The sequence below is a fragment of the Protopterus annectens genome, chromosome 3.part0 (assembly GCF_019279795.1).
Source record: "Protopterus annectens isolate FY-2018-M chromosome 3.part0, PAN1.0, whole genome shotgun sequence".
Lineage (NCBI taxonomy): Eukaryota > Metazoa > Chordata > Ceratodontiformes > Protopteridae > Protopterus > Protopterus annectens.
This window is the reverse complement of record NC_056731.1, coordinates 266,877,251-266,897,381: the sequence shown is the minus strand read 5'-3', so window position 1 is coordinate 266,897,381 and position 20,131 is coordinate 266,877,251.

The window sequence follows — 20,131 nt, the reverse complement described above, 5'->3', positions numbered from 1 at the left end:
TTAGCTAGGGTTACTAGTTTAGCTTTGTACTTGGCTTTAGAGGACTTTACAAGATAGACAATTTTGCTTGTTCAAGCTGTGGAGGGTGTCCTTCCTCTGTTGAGCCAGATCCCACTTTCTTTCACTTGATTGATACTCACTAGGGTGACTTGTTGTTCTGTGAGGACTTTGTTTTGATCCATTCAGGTTGACCTGACTCTGTACATTTGTATAGGTGCTTATACAGGCAATTTGTGTACACCTCTGTATAGCAGTCATTGCTGACAGTGGTAGCCGAGGGTTGCAACTATTTATGGCATCTCTTAGGAGGCTATAGTTTCCTTTGGAGAAATATTTCATCCTTTCTGCTCTTGAGGGGGTGTCAGGTATGATCATTAATTTGAATGAGACTGAATTCTGATCTGACCTGACCAGAGAGGGCAACAGACAGGAGGTTTTGCAGAAGCCCCCTATGTTGGCAAGCACTAAGTCTAGGACATTCAAGCCCCCTTTGGGGGTGCAGACTGTTACAGAGCATGTGTAATAAAAAAAGTCCAGGAACCTTAAGGTGAGCGTGTTTGCGCTCATATAGGACTCCCAATCGATGGAAGGATAGCTGAAATCACACATGACCAAAGTGTCTGGCTGTATAATGGGTAAATCAAGTAGGCCCATGTAGGCAGACTAGTTCTCATGGTTCATGGTGGGGGACCTATAACTAACAATGATATGGAAGGAGGTTTTAGCTACAGTTAGTTGGACTTTGAGTGGCTCTGTGGAGTTGTACTCTTTGACCAGTCCTAAGGTGTATTTTTCCTTAATGAAGATGCATACATCTCCACCTTTGGTTATTTCATGCTCGTTTTGATGTCTGAATGTGTGGAAGGCATTGAAGCCTTGCATGGCTGATGTTTGTCTGTGGCCTTAAACCATGGGCATCTTTCAAGGTAAGGAATGCTTCCAGTGGGTGCAGTTCCTGATTTACACTCCTTGAATTAAGCCACATAACCCTCAGTTTGTCTCTAGTTTTTTTTTTTTTTTTTTTTTAGGCTGGGAATTTAGCTGTTCTGACACTGTCTAAAAAGGCCACTTTGGGGGAGGCAAGTTCATAGGTTCATAGGTTCATACTAGGCTATCTGCCCGAGGGCATTTACAAGCCTAGCCCATAGTTTTGTGGCTTACGCCACCCCTTTAGTATGGGGAACTATACCCATTATTTTGCTGTGCCTCTGTCGAGCAGTGACACTGAGGTAATCCCTGGGGTATATCTGCGATCTCCCATCCATTGATCAAGATTTCTCTTGAACAAGGCCAGCGAGGTGCTCTGCCTCACATATACCGGGATTTTATTCCACAGCATAGGGAGTCTTTGGGTGATGAATCTATCCTCCAGCACGTCCTATTAATAGCCGTGTCGAGGTTTAAGTGTCCCGCCTTGTGGCTCTGACGGATCTAGATTTTTGAGGTGAAGCATATTCATCAAAGCTGGGGTTGACATGGCCTTGTATGTTAGGCAAAGGTCACCTCTGAGCAAGCCGTAAGTGACTGAATAGAGCTGGAGTTCTTTCAGTCGGGCAGCATAGGACAGATTTTTGAGACCCTTTATCCTTTTCGTGAGGAACTTATGTGGCCTCTCCAGCTGCTGCAAGTGTCGGGTCAGATACATTCTGAATGGGGCATTGTACTCAATCATTGGTCTGATGAGTGATGAGTATAGGAGACTATGACCTCCCTTGATCTAGATGAGAATCCTTCATGATAAGGTGGGCAATGTAGAAGGTCTTCCTAACTACTTTAGCTACATGGGTGTCGAATGACAGACTACTATCAACCTGGGTCCCCAGGTCCCTGATAACTTCTTCTGTGCTCAGTGGATTGCCACCTATTTGGTAGCTAGGGGTAACCTTGTTTTTCCCGAAGGGTATGACTATGCATTGTTTGGCATTTAACTTTAGGCCATGGCTCTGGCACCAGTTATCCATTTCTGTGAGACCCTTCTGAAGGATATCTGTGTCAGATGTGTTTTCTACTATGGCGCCCAGTTTGCAGTCATCTGCAAACTTTGTCAGCCATAACCCTCCTGTGTTTGCTTGTACTTCGGAAAAGTAGATGCCAAACAAGAGTGGGCCCAGGACTGAGCCCTGTGGTACACCACTTGTGACAGGCTTTGAGTCTGACATGGCGCCAGCAACTCTGACCCTGTGGGTTCTGTCACTCAGCCAGTTTGCAACCCATCTTGTGATGTATGGGTTAACATTTAAGCTGATGAGTTTTTCAGTGATACCCAAGTGGGGTATTGTATCGAAGGCCTTCGCCAGATCGAGGTAGGCTGTATGGACTGCCTTTCCCTCATCAATGGCTTTGGTGACTGTTTCAAAAAGTCAACCAAGTTTAGAAGGCATGATCTGCCTTTGACAAAGCCAAACTGGGATGGATCCAAAGTCTGCAAATTCCCTTTGTCTTTATTTATGAGGTCCATTATGATCCTCTCCATGGCTTTGCAGATAAGGCTTGTCAAGCTAATGGGCCGGTAATTTCCAGGGTCGGTGGAGGCACCGCCTTTGTGAAGTGGGACCACAGTTGCAGTGCGCCACTCCCTGGGTACGTATCCAGAGGCAAGACTACGATTAAACAGCTGTCCTAGCTGTGGGTTTAATTCCTTGTTGAGTTCGTGGAGCACACAGCCGGGGACACCATCAGGTCCCATGGATCCTGTGTTTTTTGCTTTGGAGAGAGCAGTTCTCACTTGGGCGTTGGAGATGTTTGGGGGGCTGCAATCGCTTGGTATAGATATCTCTCCTTTGGGAGAAGTTTGCACTGAACCTGTCAGCCAGTATGTTGGCAATGTCTGTAGGATCAGTAATCTTCACATCATTTTGAACTAGTTCTGAGCATATCTGGGAGTTTCCTCCCAGGTTTCTAACATAGCTAAAGAAGGCCTTATGATTGTCTTTTGAGTCTTTAGCTATTTTTCTCTCAAAATTTGCTTTGCCATTAACCAAAAGCCAAGAGGCAACAAGTGAAGACCATCTGTTGCAAAGTAGCATGGTCAGTCAACCATATCTTCCCAGGCTGATAGATGCTGGATCCTCCTGAACTAACAACAGAAGCTAAGCCAATTGTTGAAGTTAATCATGTTTTGTTTATAATGGGGCATCATCCTAGGTGTAGGTGCAATACTGCTTAGGGCTAAGGACATACGTGCCTGGGGCAGATAATTTGAGAGCTCAGCCATGTCTTGCTTTATATAGTACAGTGAGGTACATTTCCAGTCATTCACTGAAGCATGGACTATGACAGAGTCATAACTGTACTTGTTGTTGGGAGACTTGAGTGCATGTATGATCTGATGGACTCTGACACCTGACAGGCAGTTGACCGTGACCTTCTCCTTGCCCAGCCTGGTGAGGGGGACATCTGTGTGTCTCACTATGGAGTTGCTTATGACCAAGACATTTGGGTTTGAGGTGTTTTTTTCCTTCGAGGCTTATTGGCCGAGACACTGTTGTGTGTATTATGTGTAGTGGATTCTGTTGGGTCTGCAGTGTGTGCTGTAGGTTTGCGCTTGGGATGTCTCTGATCTTTAGGTAGATTTCTAGTGAGTGCCTCTACATATATGGGTTTATGTGTTGTGAGTTTGTTATGTGCAAGAGTTGAAGTGTGTGTGCTGACAATATGTTTGATATCTGGTTTGTTGTTATGTGAGACCATTGATTCCAAATTCATAGTATAGATACAACTCTCACATATTATATTAGCTTGTTTTAGCAATAACTGGTTGTCAGTATACATGAAGTAATTGTTACATTACCTCAGGATGCCCATGTAAATTAGGCTGTCTGGAGAAATGGTGGGAAACTGACAGTCAATTATGGAAGGTCTATACTGTAACAACTAGTGAGGAGTGGGCTAGAAGGACCAGGTTTTGCTGTTAGACTAACAAAAAGTGTCTATTCTAGGGAGAACTGGGGGTAAAACAATGTGTCATTGTTTCACAATGCACAACTGAGTTGCTCACAGGGCAGCAGTGCAAGCTATGAGCATCTCAGGTAAACTGAGTGCAAACCAACTAAACATGACACTGGAATAAAAGCAAAGTTAAACATTTTTTCTCTGGACACAGTCAGTAGGTCTACGTCTACCCAGTCTACTGAGCCAACAGATATAGGACAGGTGGAGGGTGACAACACTGAGCAGGGAAGTTTGGCTATTATGGCTTTAGTGTCTGTTGAGTCTGCGGTAGCCAAAGTGCTGGCGATGTGCCATGCAGAAGGGTGGATAGGGGTGCTTGAAGGGGGCCTGCTGTCCCTTCTCTCGCTGGTGCAGGTGCCTCAAATAAATGCATAAGTAAGGCAAGTACTGCCACACTGTGTATGAAGCAACCTCTCTTTATTAAAATAATAAAAGCAGTATCATAAGCGTTTTCGGGTAAATCCCTTCATCAGAGGGTAAAATACTAGTAAAAACATAGTATCTAATATAGTACAACACAACCAATGAAAATCAATAATTTACCCTCCTTTTTGCTAGAGCTGGTTTTAAAGGAACAACATCTTTTAATCCTGGGGCTTTGTCAGCTCCCAGTCTGAGAATCCATTGCATCTCTTCATATTCAGTTTCATTATACCAGTCAGCCATTCTTTGACTTCTATTTACAACACACATAACCATAAAAGCAAATACATGATCACTATGCAATTCTGTATGCTTGTACAGTGCATTATGTTCTTTTCTTAACCTTATATCTGATAGATGCATTATGTTCTTTTCTTAACCTTATATCTGATAGATGCTTAAAACTTCTATCTTTAAGTCTGCAATTTGTTTTTCCTACATAATATCCAGTACACTGTTGACACTTCACAATATAAACAACATTTTGCATATTACAGTCAGCATACATATTCAAAATGTAATTCTTGTTGGTCCTGGGGTGTATAAAACAGTTTCCTTGTAAAATGTGCTTGCAGGCTTTACAATGTAAGCATAGGTTCATAGATTACTAGGCTAACTGCCCTTGCGAGCCATTTTAAGCCTAGCCAATTATCCCCTGTGAGATTCATGCCCTCGCAAGCCATTTTAAGCCTAGCCAATTATCCCCTGTGAGATTCAAACCATGTACCTTGTGTTTGTAAGGCAAATACCTTAACCATTAGGCCACCCTCCATGGATAAGGCCCCTTCTTCTTGATGCCTGGATTTTTAAAGTGCTTAGGTTCTTGACACAAAATATCTGTCAAGTTTTTATTTCTTTTAAAAATGAATCTAGGTTGTGTCCCTACAACTCTAGTTATATTCTCATCTGTTAAAAGAATTCTCCAGTTGTCTCTAATTATATTACATATACCACCTATATCATTACTGTATGTTAAACTTATTTTCAAACTTTCATTAGCTTTTTGACACTGTGCATCTACCTTATTAGGCCATTGTTTACCTCTGTGTAACCATGGTTTTGCACTTTGTTTTCTATAAAGACTGCTGTTGTCCATTTCCTTTTTCAGTAGATTTTTGCTATAACCTCGTGCTTGAAAATTGTTCCTTAAAGAATCCAGTTCCTGTATAAATGAATTTTCAATAATGCAAAGTCTGGATATTCTACAGAAATGTCCCTTGACTATGTGTTGAAATACATGTATAGGGTGCATGCTATCAAATCTAAGCATGCTATTGGTCCAACAAGGCTTCCTATACATGAGGTCTCTACCTCCCCATTTTCTTTCTTAATACTACTAGCATCCAGGTATTCAATAACTGAACTGGAATAATTCAGTGAAAATCTGAAGAAGCTGGTAGGAGACTCTAAATACTTAACAAAGGTCCTTAATTCTGATGTAGCCCCCCCACACACACACACACAAAAAGAAAACATCGTCTACAAATCTGTTATAAAAGAAAAGTTTGTCTTTCCAATCATGTGCTGCCTCAAATATCACCATATCTTCCCAGTATGCCAGGACTAGGTTAGCATACATGTTCGCACAAGGCGTACCCATAGCTATACCTTGTCTCTGGCAATAATAATTTGTTTGACAAAAAAAAACATTGTTCTCTAATACTAGCCTTAGTAGGGAACATAACCGTATATTTCCATCTATAAGTATATTCACTTTTTTGTTCAGTATTTCTTCTATGTCAGTAATACCATATTGATTTTCTATAACAGTGAACACATTTTTTTACATGTATGGTAACAAACATATAGGAAGTGTCACTGTTCTCTTGTAAATAAACACCCAATTATTCCAGAAATGTAGCAGTATTTTTCAAAATTCTAGGAAAGGTTTGTAGCATTGGTCTAAGAGTCCATTCTAACCAGAAGTTACCCAACCCCTACCCAATACTATAGGTCTCATGGGGGTATTTTAGGATCCTTGTGAATTTTTGGTAAGGCTTTAAAAACTGGGATAGTGGGATGTTGTATATATAAAAATGTCAGCAACTGATGGTCTATCAAACCAGTTTTTTTCTGTTTAATAAAGATTTGTGCACTTTTTGTATATAGGAATTCACCACTATTGTCAGCTAGCAACAGATCTATTTGTGTGTTCTCTTTTACTAAGTACAACAGCATCGCCCTTATCAGCAGATTTTATAACTATGTTGGTATGATTCTTTAGCTCTTGCAGTGCATTTCTATGTGGTTGGTCTAAGTTAAAATACATAGATCTATGTGTATTCTGTAGATACTGTTCAATCTCATGTTCACATGATTTAATAAACAACAGTGTAGAATTTAAAATAGGTGAAAAAGTGCTAGGTTGCGTCAATACATGAGGTGTTTGAACACTATTAATGTCATTAAACATTTGTTTCAACATTTCATTCCATGCAAAATATAGCAGCTCAGGTATTAGAGTGCAAAAATCAGTCCCTGTACTTGGTACAAAATTTAAACCCTTGCGTAACACTGACAGTTGTAATTCAGAAAGAGAAATACCTGAAATATTATGAACATTGCAAATGCTGCATGCATTATCAACAGTCAATTGTAGGTCCGTCGTCTCTTGTAGCCCTTGTCCATCTGATGTGAAAAACTCTTCTTCGGGGAATTATTCTTCTTCACCGGTGCTGGCAATGTGAAAAAAGAAGAAGAAGAAGAGGGTGTAACAGCAGATGCAGACATCTTGGCACTTTGTTTTGGTTTGGCTCCCATTGTGGAAAAGTCCAGCCTGCCTCTTTGAAACTCATCCATTTGGCCAGCTGTAGTGCCCAAATTAATGTCCACAAGAGTTTCTCCTTCAGTCACTGTCTCAGTGACATTGGTAGATGCTGTTTCATTATTTTCTGTACTGAACAAGACAGGCCCTTGTGAATGAAAAGTATTGGGCTGCTTTAAGTTAACAAAGTCTGAGCGTTCTTCTTCATGCTGTTGATTAGATACAGGTGTGGCTGCTTCATTTGAAGTATTCCATGCTCTTTCTTGAGGGCGAGGCCAAACAAAAATGTTGCCTGATGAAAAATCACGATAATCGCATTGTAGTTTCTTTAGTTTAACTTGTTGAAGTTTTAAATCATGGTTAGCAGCTACACATAATATGTCCATAAGTCTATTTTTATGGTATTCAGTTTTGTAGTCTCTTTCCAGCTGAATACGTAGGTCTTCAGCTTTATTTAACAGTGCTTCCTCTTCAGGTTGAAAGAAGGAAATAAGTAAATTCATATATGATTTACTAGTTTGTAAGTTAATATACTGCCAGTATGCCAGCAACTCAGGATGGTGTTCCCCTTGTGCTGGCATGCATAAAACACATAAGCCTCTTGGCACAATATTGCTCTTAAGACAAGCTTCAAAATAAAATTTGTGCCATTGTCGGCGTTTTAATTTCATGAATGTATCTTGCAAAGATGTCAATGACATAGTAAATTCAGTCTCACCTCTTTGCCTCTCTTGGGTGGCATCAGAGAGAATTACTTTTTGAATATGTATGCTGACTGTAATATGCAAAATGTTGTTTATATTGTGAACTGTCAACAGTGTACTGCATATTATGTAGGAAAAACAAATTGCAGACTTAAAGATAGAATTTTTAAGCATCTATCAGATATAAGGTTAAGAAACGAACATAATGCACTGTACAAGCATACAGAATTGCATAGTGATCATGTATTTGCTTTTATGGTTATATGTGTTGTAAATAGAAGTCAAAGAATGGCTGACTGGTATAATGAACCTGAATATAAAGAGATGCAATGGATTCTCAGACTGGGAGCTGACAAAGCCCCAGGATTAAAAGATGTTGTTCCTTTAAAAAAAGCTTTATCAAAAAGGAAGGTAAATTACTGATTTTCATTGGTTGTGCTATACTATATTAGATACTATGTCTTTACTAGTGTTTTATCATCTGATTAAGGGATTTACCCGAAAACGCTTATGATACTGCTTTTATTGTTTTAATAAAGAAAAGTTGCTTCATACACAGCGTGGCAGTACTTACCTTACTTTTGGATTTATTTGAGACACCTGCACCAGCGAGAGAAGGGAGAGCAGGCCCTGGGTAGAAGTAGGCCTACTGGCTGTGTCCAGAAAAAAAGAAGGGAGTGGCTGGATTTCAACATCTGTATCAGATTCAACCTCTGCACCCTCAAACTATGCCTCAGTTTTGCTACCATCATCATCAGTGTCTGATGAGACACTGACATCAGGTGGCACAGGGCCCACACTCTCACTGTCACGATCACTTATGATAGAAAGGGAGAAATACAGACATACATTAATACCTGCACTACTATGGTGCAATATATACTAAAAAATAACAGTGCTGCCACTATTACAGATGGGTTTATATCACATGCTCGAAACACCAAAACATCGAACAACACAACATTGAACTTATAACCGCGAAAACTGAAAAGCCGAAAGCATTTCCCCTAGGAGAAAATCGTTGTTCCAATAAAAAACACGAAACACACAAACACTACAAACAATGTCTAATGTGGGGGGCTTCGCCCCCCGCACCCCCCTACTTAAATATACCAACTCCGAGATCGCTCCACAGTGTAGGAAATAGCAAAGTCGTGGAAACGGCCCACCGTATTCTTTCCCTGGGAAATAATTTGATGTTCCGAAGCTTCCATGTTTCCAGTTTTCGTGTTTATGAGTTCAATGTTATGTTGTTCGATGTTTTGGTGTTTCGAGCATGTGATATACACCCTTACAGACAGTACAGCAAAACACACAACTAGCCTAAAATGACTCATTATGATATTTCTATAAACTGATCTGCAGTACTGAAATAAATTTATTTGGGTTACCATCTACAGGAGGTCTAAGTTGCTGGATTCCTGATGGTCCTGAAATAAGTTAAGCAAGAGTTAAGGCCAATATCATCACATTTAACAGTAACACAAGGGGTACTACATGTACTCCTCTTTATCTGCATGAAGTGTAAGTTTAACAAGAATGTGGCTGACAGCTCCAAACTGAGCTTCTCACTGCATCAATCTCTAATCCCCCTCCCAAAGAAAAGACATGTGACACAGAACTAACTTTTATTTCAGTTGTTTTACTATACAACAGTATTCAACTGGTCATATAACAAAGCCTACCTGGAAGCTCTTCCTGGGACTGAGAAGGAGTGGCACCACTGTCAGTCACATGTTGTGGGTCACTCTGCTGTGAGTTGTTCTGTTGTAGAAGATTTGCAAGGAATTCCTCATTGGGGGTGATAGGTGCTTTTGCAGCAGCCTCACCACCGATTACCCTCTGGTCTCGGGCAACAGTAGCTGCATGCCTCCATGCAGATGTTATCATGTCAGTGGCCCTGTGGCACACCTGTTCATAAGTCCGGCCATGGTTGCCCATGGAATTTATATTTGCAATGATTTGCTGTCATAGTCTCAGTGTCTCTGGCATATTGGGACAACCCCTTCCTAGAAGAAAAAAAACATGTTGATAGAGTGCAACATTAATTATTATATTCTTGACCTCATTGAAGGGGGGGGGTCTGCACCTCAATAACATTTTCAGTCCTAAATGATAACAGAATGATAATACACATAAGTATCATATAACTACAAAGTAACTGTTAACAGATAAAACAGTTAAGGTAGGCAGTCAGTAGTACCCACTGGAAAAACATAAAACATACTACAGGTGTGAAATACTAACAACAGGCACCATGCAAAACAAGGAGAGTAGCAAAAGCAACATATCCTTGTATGTGCCATAGCAGTAACTCAACTGTGCTCCCTCCAAAAGAACAGTCCATTCTAGTTTGTGACATAACAGTAACTTCTCTGCTTCCCCAACCCATACAAAAGCAGGCACATGAACCATTTTGCTAATAAAACATCTTTGAAATGTTGAGCATGTTTTCAAATGACCTGTCCCTGAAACATCTGTACGTATGTATCACACAGCTTTCTATTTTCATCTATTGTCAATTATTTGTACTTCTGAAATAGCTTGACAGACATGGCCATGCCATCAGTACATTTCTAACTAATGCATACAGATAACAGTGCAAAAAGCTTTGCTTCACATTATTTATTGATCTATTCCAGCATATGCATTATGTAGGTAAGAAAATGAGATCATACCTGCTGGAGTTCATAGTCTCCTGTAATGATAGCTTTGGAAATATTTTGCTTTTCTGAACATGTAGCAAGTATCCTCACCATTCGTTTGGCTAGCTACACATTTGTTTTTTTGTAATGGAGTAGATTAGTAATGGACTGCATCTGTCTATGTTGTGTTTCAGAGATGGTAATTACAGCATAAGCAGCTAAATTGCATGCTAATCAACCAATCTGGTGGAGTTATTCAAGAACTTATAAAGCAACTATGTAGACTATGCTATTTTTTTCCTGTGGATTTCAAATGTAGTGGAGTACAGACACAGAAACTCTACACAAACAGAATGTTAGGAGCTGCTGCTGCTTAACTCCATTTCTATGTGCTACAGGCTGCAAGCAATGCTGCTGCTGCCAACAGGCTTAGGCTGAGCTGGAGAAGAGTTTTCGGGTCACATTTAACTTAGCACAACATACATGACATGGACATTGTAGAGTTCTACAGGGAGGATAGGGACACAATACAGGAACCCTGTGACCTCTGCAGCCTCAACTCAGAGCCACAGCCTTTACCTCCCCATGTATTGGCTGTGTACTCCTTGCATCACAATCAGCTGTGAACTAACACTATGGCAACTGCTGCATTTACAAGGTAAGTCTTGAACATGTACTGTATTGTACAATAATATTATTATGACATGTCCTTGTATGACATCACTTGGTACAATAAGCAACTACAAGGGTGGGAGATTTGTACAGAAATTAATGTAACGTGACAGCAGAGAGTTTTTTGACTTGTATGTGTCCATTAGCAAGTAGTAGACCTCAGGCCTCAAAGATTCAGACATTGATATATCCCCAAAGTACTGATAATCTCTGCATGGCCTCAGTATAGCACCATATATTTGTAATGGGAAATCATAATAGAGAAGTTAAAAAGTAATGAGACACATAGCAGTTTTCAGCTTCACTACCACTCACAAGATTAAACAGGCACGATGCAAAACAAGGAGAGCAAAAAGAGCAACATATCCCTGTTTATGCCATAAAAGTAGCTCAGCCTGGGTCCATAGTCCTTGAAAGGACATTATACCCTTGGATGTGCCATGACAGGAAGCCATCTTTGCTCCCCACTCCCAAAATAGCAGTCTGTGGCTGTTTCTGCCATCCAACCTTCTCTTAATTTGATGGCAACTGCATATCATAGTATTCCCAGTTAATATCCTCACACATTTTAAGGTAAATGATATAGCCTGACTTACACACTGCATGCCTCTGAGTACTGGTCAAATAACTGATGCATGACCAAGAAACACAGAAGGGTAGGACACAGCTGTATATTTGCAAGGTTTAATCATAACAGGTTGTGTCACCCCTAAATGCACTTCAGCCAAATAAGTTAAATACATTTGCAAATAACAAGTCATGTCTTGATATCATTGTATATTCAGTTGCACTTAGTTGTGTGAGGAATTACATCATGTATTTGCTGCAAAGCTGTTTGTGGGACAAAGCTGGATAAGTCCCCCCTCCAGTTTTCTGTTGGTGCATTGCAGTGAGATTTGGGATCCAGACCTATGTCGTCATATGTCATGTGTATTAAGATTTTCTACTGTCTAGGTCATAGACTGATTTTACGCATTTCAACCAATTCTCCATTTTTTTTATACTTTTATTTGGGGGGGGCAGGGCCATTGTTTTTGCGATGTACCTGTTAGCACAATCAGCTTTGTCTATGCGCATCTTGTTTGTGCATTGAGCGGCAGTGCACAAACTGGACAAATGGGCCCCTCAGGTAGCAGACAGGACCAAGACACCCACAAACATATACTGGATGCATTCATTTAATACTATTAGCCAGCATGCAAACACATTTCCCTGCAGTGTGCATTCTTGCACAACGTGTTTACGACATGGTAGGCAATGTGCAACCATTTAAAATGTTGCAAAATCAGAAAGTGTGCATTCCCAGTAAGCACGATACCTGCAATTGGTTTGAAAACATCATTCTATATTGGTCTTATCTGTGGTAGACATGGCTGGTGTTTCTGGAGAGGTTATGAGATTCCGTGGTCAAAGATGGGGTGTCCAGAAGTCCAAAGTGTTTGTTGGATTCCTAGTGAATGAACATGGGCCCAGGCTGTTGCAGAGAGGCTATCATGGCTTGGATTACAAGGCAGAGTCATGGAATAGTCTGGCCCAGACTCTAACCAGTGCAACCAGTGTTCCCCGCACTGGTGAACAACCTCAGAATGAGGAAGAGGGATACCCTTGACCATTGGATCGAGGAATATAAGACTGGAGGCACCCCACAGATGTGCAAATATCACTTACGGAGACTACTTGTAAGAGCTAAAAGCTGGATGTAGTCAGGATTGGTATGCTTAAGGGTATTCTGTTCTGTTCTGTTTTTGCAACAGCAGTCACAGACTGAGAACTGAATGTGCGAACCCATGCTGCTAGATTGGCATGGATGTGAGAAGCATGTGGTATGTATGCATCAGAACAGTACTGTTATTTTGGCATTAAAAGTAAAGATTCCTTTTTTGGTTTATTATACTGTTGTATCAAATTGAGCATTCATTTCTCAACTGTAATAGGTAAGTATAAAGGTTCCCTATTATGATGTCGCAGATGCAGTTTGTCAAACGCGTCTTCATCAAACCAAAAAGTGCAAAAAGGCAAAATAGTGAAGCGGCTTTTCAGTGAATTCTTTCCCTGGGAAAGAATTCGCTTGGCCGCTTCCGTTACTTTGCTGTTTTTGGCACTGTAGTGCGATCTCAGAATTGGTATATTTAAGTAGGGGGGATGTGTGGGGCTATGTAATGTTTTACAGTTTTTTTTTTTTTTGTTTTTTTTATTTCGGAACAGCGATTTTTTTCCGAGGGAAAAAAATTGCTGTTCTGAGGTTTCGACGTTGCAGGCTTTCGCTTACATCGGGTCAGTTATGTGTCATTCGCTGTTGTGAGTGTGCAATATCATAATATAGACCCAGTATAAATACATTAGTCTGGAAGCCAAAATGACAGTTCATTATTACAGAGTAGTCATAAGTTGTGCCTTCAAAATTCACACTACCTAAATATACAATACTGTTAAGTTTTCATTGATATTGCAATGTAGCATCAGAGTTCTAAAAAAGTGTCATCAATGGCCTGTTTGTAAACTGCAATCAGTATAACTGGAACATGCATATGTGCAATATATGCACATATCAAGGATTGCTTGCTGCGGTCTGTAGCATTCTGTGCATCTGCTAGGAGCTGGGTAGTAGTAATCAGTAAACAACGTATTTCTTAAGAGTTGGTAGTGCTAAAAGCAAAGGTAACAAAATATAGTCAAATAATTGTATTGATGCTTTGTATGTCACATATGAAGTTACTAAAGTTCTCCGTTTTTGTTCTCTCACCCCAACCCTATTACCTCTTTTTTTTCTATTTCTTTTGTTAGCCTGTCCCATGGATCCTCCTGCCTACCACTGCCTAGAACATCTAGTGCATGACATGGTAGTACCCAGCTTCTGCTGCCCCTGCACTACCTGACCCCTTAGGTAGTTCTGCCCTGCATGATAGGCCAGATGTTCCCTCTGAGAGCAGTGACACAGAGGGTGAGTTTGTCACCTGGGATGAACTGCCTGGGTTGGTGCATAGGATTGTGCACCACACAGTTGGTACATGCCTACACTGAATGGAGACACTGCTCTCCATCATTGTATTAAATAACACAATGAGACACAGGCATCAAATACTGCAGCTATTGGTGCAGGGAAGTGACAGTGATAACAGTCCAGTGGGTGATGACTCGAATCTCACTGTAACCCGACTTGACTTCAATGGGCTTGGGATGTCCCCACCCTCACCCCAACCATGGTGTTCACCCACCTCTTGTGTCCTTCACCATCCCTATCTCTTGTCTTGTTTGTCTTTTCTGTCTGAAGTTGCTTCCTAACCTGCCCAACTTGCCTGACCCAGACATTCATACATCCCTTCCCCAACATTCCTCTATCTCTCTCAAAGAAAAAAAATAGGCACCTGCCTCACAAAGAAAAATCGTCCCATACATAGCTCTCCATTTAGCACATGTGGTTCCATGATACACTTGATTTGGTCCAATTTCTTATACAACAGATTGTGTTGTGGTCACCCCTTTGTCTGTAGGTGACAGTCCAAATTCAGTTAAATTAAAGATAAAAGTTAAATTCAGTTAATTTACTACTTACTACAGTTATCACACCAATATAGTACATCTGTCCCTGTTTTTGACCTTTTATCACCCCATTAGTTTAGTGTTTGTCCAGATTTCTTGCACTGAAAGGTTGGGTGGTACAATCCACATTGTCAGTCTACAGATTTTGTGTCCAGCAACATTGGTGCAAGCAGTAAAACCTTGCTTATGTATGTCAGGCATCATTAATATTCATTGTGAGATACCATGCAAAAATATGCAATGAGCAGTATCGCTTACGCAAGAACACTCCATGTAGGATCTGCGACTGTGAGGAACCTACACATAGTTTATTGAATCTTGCAGAGTCACAGCATTTAATTTTATTGTTATGGGCTCTGTTTGCTTTTTACATGGAAATTTTACCCTGCTAGAGTAAAATATGCCAAAGTGATAGTTTAGCTTCACCTTAAGCAGTATAAGGCCTGTGCGTGGGGGTGGGATTGTCTTTCCAGCAGATGAAACACTCTAATACAGAGCATGCTGATGCAGAAGTGAAGGGAAATCATGATATTTGAGCAGTTTAATTGGATTCTTGGAAACTGCCTTAAATAGATTTTACCTGAAGATATTTCTCCTTTTGTGCTTTTGCGACTGTAGTAAAATTCAGCTGTAGAAGTTCCCTTTTTAGTGAGATTGTTTGAACTTTTGCATCTGGAATTGTCAGGGATACTATGTGCTCAGTACAATAAATCTTACCTGAAAGTATCTCTCTTTTCATGCGTTTGTATCTGGAGTGAACTTAAGATGTAGAAGTTCCCTTAGTAATGAGATTGTCTTAACTTTTGCAGGAGGAGTTTTCATGGGTACTATGTGCTCAGTACATGTAGAGTAAAGCAGCTGGAGGGATTTGCTTTCACTTGGGTCATGGGGAAGAAAAGTATACCCTTAAGCTGGGAATGCATAATGCTAGCATACATAACTGACATTATAAGAACATTTTATAGCTATGTGACAAACACTTCTGGGTAATATGTAAATTAATGGCAGTGACACCCCTAAGCTGTGTATTAATAGAAATCCAATTATTTTCTCAGAATGTCACTGTTAGGTTATATTTTCTATGTACTTTCCTAAGTTTTGGTCACATGCCATCAGTCCATCTTATCACAGTACTGTTTCTCATAAACCCCATCACAATATACAGCAAAGTCACATGAGCAGAGCTGCTGTGCATACCTCTAACAGTTAACCATTAGCAGCAACTGCACACACCTGATAACATCACCATAAAAGCATCAGCAACACATTACTACCACCCACCTTACAATATACCTAATAGAACAATAAAACCATAACACAAAATTTAGTTTAGCACAGGCAGAAAAAAGGAATGACACTGCACACTTACAAAGGGAAAGAGCCTGCAACCTATTATTTTACATATCTCAAATATTCACTACACATGAGATTACTCATTTTGTATAGATGTAATGCATGTTTAATACATTTTATGTTACTTTTGTATACCATTACCTGGAATCACTGAGTATCACATCAGTTCTCATGTAATTGTATTCAGAGATGCTCATGTAAATGGAATTACAAGTACTTATGGGTGATCGGGTAATAAGACAACTTGTCAGTTCCTTACTTCCTGCATGATAGAGTCTTTTATAATAGTATGAGATACAGGTTAGTACAGCTACTAGTGCTGTTTAGGAGTGGTGTGTTACCATATTTTTACAATTTGTGGCACAATAATTGCATCACTACTATGTGTGTGTCAATATCCTCTCCGACCCCCTGTACAACATTAGTAATAGGTGGCAACCATAGGTCTAACAATGCTCTTCACCTTAACTTAATAAAAACCTTCCTGTAACAGTGCCACTACATAAGGCATACTCAGATATATAAGCACACAATAACAGTACTACGTTAACCCCTTATCTAACCCTGGCCCCAACCCTAAAATACACACACTTGCACACAAACATACAAAACCTATCCCCAACTATCCCCATCCTTAGCCCTGACTCACACATACACACACACACACACACACACACACACACACACACACACACACACAGAAAAACTGTTAAGACTTCCAACCCAACTCACCTTCAACATGCTGAACATTTGGTTATTTGTCCAATAGATATTAAGCACCATATACATCGCTTGTAGACCAAACAGATGATTACTCAGACAGATGGAACACACACACACACACACACACACACACACACACACACACACACACACACATATATATCTCTCTCTCTCTCTCTATATATATATATATATATATATATATATATATAGAGAGAGAGAGAGAGATAGATATAGATATGAGTGTGTGTGTGTGTGTGTGTGTGTGTGTGTGTGTGTGTGTGTGTGTGTGTGTGTGTGTGTGTGAGAGTGTGTGCGTGTGTGTGTGTGTGTGCGCGTGTGTGTGCGCTCGCGTATGTATTTTTTTGCTCTTCTCTCTTCTTTTTTTTTCTTCCAGGAGATGGATTTTTTTGATAAGCTGAAGGCCATCATTGCTTCTCAGGAAAAGTTACTTTTTTATGATGCAGCTAGAATGGATCAGCAGAGCTTAGATGGTCCTTTATCTTCATCACCTAAAAAGCAGAGGGAATCTCAGGCCGAAGTCACTGCAAAAGAGGATGCAGAAGAGACCTGGGTGGAAGACACACAGAGTGGTACATGAGCTAGAGGGTCTTGAACTTGAACCATCTTTCTGTGATGTTCCACAGATGGGGTGGGTACAGCATGGTAAGTATGCAGTAGAAGAAGATGATGTTGGGTCAGGTCTCATTTAGAAGAAGAATATAGCTATAGTTTTTAGAAGCTTTCTCATAAGATGACAAGGCTAAGTGTTTGAATTTTTTGTGAAAAAGGGTATGTTTCTTTCTTACCAGCAGGGTACAGTAGTTGAAGAAGCTCAGAATCCCCCTCAGGTTATTAGCTCCAGAGGGAGCTTTCCTCACCTACCTCTTTTGGAAGGAGTTTTGCAAAAGCATTTGCCAGAGTTAGCTTATTGAAGTGTGTAGTCTTCTGAAGTATTTTCTCCCAGATGCTGTAAAGGCTAACATTCTAAAGGGTGACTTGTGGATGCTTTTGATTTCATGGACCCAGAATAGTATTCAAAGTGGAACACGTCTGCAGCCTGGTGGACAGTTGGAGGGTGGCCTCCGCCTACCCTCCCCCCAATTTCCTGGAGAGATGGCTGATATGGACAGCAATCTGTTCAAAAGGCACCTCTATTACAGACATGAGGGTGAGATGATTGCTTCATGCTGCTTAATACTTAATGTCAGGGGCCTATGGGTACCAGTACAGATGAGCAGGCTGGAAAGGCAATAAGGTATGCTACAAAGCCCAGAGCTGTTTGTCAGTGTTATGTTGGATAATTGCTCAGACTGGCACATGATATTTTTCTGTGCTGCACTGGTTAAACGTTAATCATGTTGATGAATAAAGTTGATTGCAGTGGCAATAAGTGTGAAGTGTAATTCTTGGCATAGATTTTAGACAAAAAATAAATTCTATTATTAACTGGTTTGTAAGTGGCTAGATATATCCAAGTAAAGCTTTTCAGAGAAGTACAAGTTCACATGACTATTCTAGCTAAATATATTCATTTTTCCTTCTACACTATTAGCTAGCTCAGTTATCAAAAATCAACTGAATTATTCACCATAGTCCTGCAAAAATACAACGATGCCACGTTGGGCTGAGCTTGTCAGCATTTTCTTTTCATGCTATTAAACATGGATAATTTGTTTCAATGCACTTCAAATAACTTCCCTAGGGCTCAGGAAAACTCTCATGTGCTTTACCTTGCCAAAGTTTTATTTTTTATGGTTCAACTTGTTCAGGCAGACTTATTGCATGATGGCTCTTATGTTATTTCCTGCACTTCTTATTTTAGAATCACTATGTTTATTATCTCATGTCAGCTAAGGTCTTCTGCATGTTATAAAGTAATAAGTAATGCGGTCTTCAAAGAAAAGGGTTTCTATCATCTATAAATATATTTATATACATACAAGGGCATGCAAGTTTGTGTGTTCATGTGTGTGTGTGTGTGTGTGTGTGTGTGTGTGTGTGTGTGTGTGTGTGTGTGTGTGTGTGTGTGTGTGTGTGTGTATGTATATATAAAACAATTTGTTAACAGAATTAAATGAAAGGCTGGTTTTACCTAACTTCAAAATAATGTCTATGATTTAGAAAAAAGGTAACATAGTTGCTAAATACAAATAAAACAAGCACAAAGTCTGTTTCAGGCACCTGAGTACAAGGTATTTCCTCTGGCAAACAATCCTTAGTAAACATTGTTTTCTAGGGTTAATGCTCTGGGCTTCCGTGTCTCTCTTAGCAACCACCAACTTCTGTGGTTCAGCTCTGACTTCTGAGTTAGGCTATACAAGCCCTCCCTTTTATGTACTTTTAACTGACTCCTAGGTTTAGTTACCAGTGATACTCTTGAGTTCATAAAGTGGCATCTAAGTTATACATAGTGAATGCAAATGATGCTAGTAGAACTTGTAAAAACAAGACTCCACACACGGTATTGACAGAAACCACTACACCACATTACATTCTTCTCCCCAATTTTAAACCACTATTATATTCCATACACCATGGATAGATAAATTGCATTTTGATGGTTGACACCAGGCCTGTGTTATACCTAAACCATCTGCAGAGTTTTATGTTTTCTTCCTTTTGCTGGAGGAGCCACTGTATGAGAAGCACTGTCAGTGATGAGGGTAAACCCCCTACATAACATGTAGTACATTAAAGACCCAAGTGCCGATTTTATAGACTCATATGTGATGTCAGAACACTTACTCTCCAGTCTAGTCATTTTTCTACCCTTTTTTTTTTCTCTTTTTTTTAGTCAGTCTTAAGTTAAAAATAGGATGCACCTCGCCATCCAGCATCTGTGACCATGCCCATATTGGATACATCCAAATAAACTATAAAGTGCTTAGTAAAATCAAGGGCTGTCAGCACAGTTTCAGAGCACAAGATGTCCTTTAGTTGTTGAAAGGCAGCCTTTGGCTCTATGATCTATATAATTTTCTTCAACATCAGACATTTAGTTGTGGCAAAGTGTTGCACTAATTTTCTATTATATTCATCCAAGCTCAAATAACCCTCCCACACTTTTAATTTGTGCCCCTTGCCAGTCCCTTATGTACTCCACCCTCTCTTTTTAGGGTCTGATAATCCTCTTCCCGATTATGTAGCTTTGGAATTTTATTTCTGTCATTCCAATTTTGCTTTTTGGGACCCTCAATTTAAACCCGGCCTTCGGAAGGGAGTTTAAGACAACCTGTACTTTGAAGCAGTATAGGTCACAGTCTCCATAATGTATGTCTACATCATCTAAATAGCCAGTGGCATAGAGGACATGGACTCAAAGACCTTGTCCTTTAACTGTTGGAAGGTGGTCA